This window comes from Octopus bimaculoides, chromosome 22, assembly GCF_001194135.2.
Source record: "Octopus bimaculoides isolate UCB-OBI-ISO-001 chromosome 22, ASM119413v2, whole genome shotgun sequence".
Taxonomy (NCBI): Eukaryota; Metazoa; Mollusca; class Cephalopoda; order Octopoda; family Octopodidae; genus Octopus; species Octopus bimaculoides.
In genome coordinates this window covers 23,291,297-23,294,087 of record NC_069002.1, presented here as the reverse complement: position 1 = coordinate 23,294,087, position 2,791 = coordinate 23,291,297, and the positions used below count along the sequence as shown (strand labels likewise).

Below are 2,791 nucleotides of genomic sequence, written 5' to 3'. Positions count from 1 at the left end.
CGGAACTATGTGGTTGGTAAGCAAGCTACTTACCACACAGCCACTCCTGCGCCTCACAGCCAATCCTGATATGCATATATCCATACATATATATACATACCTACATCTATATGTATACATACATGCATATATGGGTACAGGACATCAAACAAATGTTAAACACAATGAGAAACGAAAACATAGAAAACGAGCCATGAGAGAAGAGACAGAAGAAAGCACGTCTTTTCTTTAGGAAGGCAATGGACAGAAAAAGAGATCCCCTTTCATCACGTGTCAGCGATGAGAGGGTCAAGGAAGAAGAGTGAGAGAGAGAGAAGAATAGGGAAAGAGTGGGAGAGAAAAACAGAAATGATGAAGAACAAGAGAGGGAGAGAGATAGACAGAGGAGAGATATTAGAAGAATGTGCATTGTAATTATTAAGATAAAACTTACTTGGAAAAGGATGCGTGGTGTTCGATCATATAATGATATAAATAATATATAAATATATGCATATATCCATACATATATGTACATACCTACATCTATATATATACATACATGCATATATGGGTACAGGACATCAAAAAAAATGTTAAACACAATGAGAAACGAAAACATAGAAAATGAACATTTTTTGAACAAAAAAAAAACTGCCTTCCTAAAGAAAAGACATGCTTTTTTTCAGTCTCTTTTGTCATGGCTCGTCTACTTAGCGTTCATAATAATTTTTTCATCGTCTTGGCTCAACAGCCCTCACTGTTTGTTTTTACTTAACACTTTCACCCTCCGCAAAAAATCCCAAATTTTATTTAATTTGCTTTGCAGTAAGGACTGTTCCAACGACGTCACATATTGTCCTTGCCTTCAAAATGCGGAGTAGATGGAACACGGACAACTGACGAAGGGTTATACTCTTTATGTTGCATGTCTCATTTCTCTGTTTGTTTTTTTTTCATTGTTCGAAAAATCTTCTTTTTCTATGTTTTCGTTTCTCATTGTGTTTACAGTTTTTTGATATCCTGTACCCATATATGCATGTATGTATACATACAGATGTAGGTATGTATATATATGTATGGATATATGCATATATTTATATATTATTTATATTATTATATGATCGAACACCACGCATCCTTTTCCAAGTAAGTTTTATCTATATATTTATATTTATATATATATTAATAGTAATGGTAAGACAACAAAAGAATGAAAGAGACCTCGATATTATGTAAATAGAGGAATTTATTTGTAATATAATGTGACATTTATTCGGTTGCCACATATTATATTACAAATATATATATATATGTGCCAGTGGCATGTAAAAGCACCCACTACACTCTCGGAGTGGTTGGCGTTAGGAAGGGCATCCAGCTGTAGAAACTCTGCCAGATCAGATTGGAGCCTGGTGCAGCTCTCTGGCTTGCCAGTCCTCAGTCAAATCGTCCAACCCATGCTAGCATGGAAAGCGGACGTTAAACGATGATGATGATGATATATATACATACATATGCCTTTTATATAAGTATATAAGCATCTTATATATATATATGTATATATATAGGAATTTTAGGTTAGGTGAGGGGAATATGCCATTGCAGCACATTGCTGCATTCGCCGTTTGTTGGTAGATTCCTGGGTGACCTGTCTGTCAGTTAGAGTCTCAGTCAGTCCCCATCTCTGTGAGATTCCTCCTCATCTGCCATGACCATGTGATATGTGGTCAACCAGCATGAACCATCAACCCATCCAGATCTTCAGCGAAGAGGATACAGTGAAAAGAGTCTAACTTGGAAAACTGAGCCACATGGCCAAACAGTCTGAGCTGTCACTCCTTAATCAAACGAGTAACTGGACACATCCCAGTTTCTGAGTAGTCATTGGTCAGATATGAAATAATAACCATATACAAATATATAAAAGAATCTCTCTGCCTGCTTGTATATATATTCATATACACACACAAGAATGTGAGAATTCCACAGACATGTGCACCTTTAACAGACTTCTCATTCAGAATGGATATTAAAACAGTGTCAGACTACATGATACCTTAGAATTACAGTACTCACACACACATGTGTGTATATATACATTCAAATAAGGCTTTCTGCAAAAAAAATGGTAACCAAACCAATGAGAACATGGTATTTTACAAAAGATTAGAGGTGACATAAATGGTTTGAAACGTTACCCCATTATCAAGACACAGCAAGGAGCTTTTATACCAAATAGGGCAAATGGCAATTTACAGCTAATTTGTGTTTTTTGTTTCTTATTTTTTAATTTATGTTTTGTTCATTATTGCTCCTGATAATTTGCATAAGTTACTTATTATTTTTTGATTTTCTGTTGCTTTTTAACTTTTCCAAGAAGTTTTATATGAAGTTGCAGAGTTTGAAAAGGTGGGAAAAAAAAAAAAAAAAAGAGGAAAGAAAGAAATATTTGGCAGAAATAAATAAATAGTTAAATAAATAAATAAACAAATGAATAGAATTATAGAACAAAAAAAGCAAGAAAATATTGAACGCAATTCCAATGAAAGTATGGTTAATAACCATATGGAGACAAGAGAATTTCTTTCAAGTTATATTGAAACGATGAAATAGCAGAGAATTTTATTTGGTGAAAACATAGTATTTTTAAAATTCCTCCTTCTCCCACTCCACACACAACATGGTTTATTTCAACTCTGTCACCCAAAACACAAACATACCCTGGTTGTTTAGCAAAACATTTACACACTCGACAGACACATACATACACAACATGTGTATATATATATATATATATATATATATATAT

General features: G+C 33.9%; 1 protein-coding gene across 1 annotated transcript in view; it reads right to left on the bottom strand.

Annotated features, from left to right (window-relative positions):
• Window positions 1-2,791, bottom strand: part of LOC106872929 (phosphatidylinositide phosphatase SAC2) — a 701,722-nt gene that overhangs the window by 673,741 nt on the left and 25,190 nt on the right. The gene's annotated exons all lie outside the window — the stretch shown is intronic.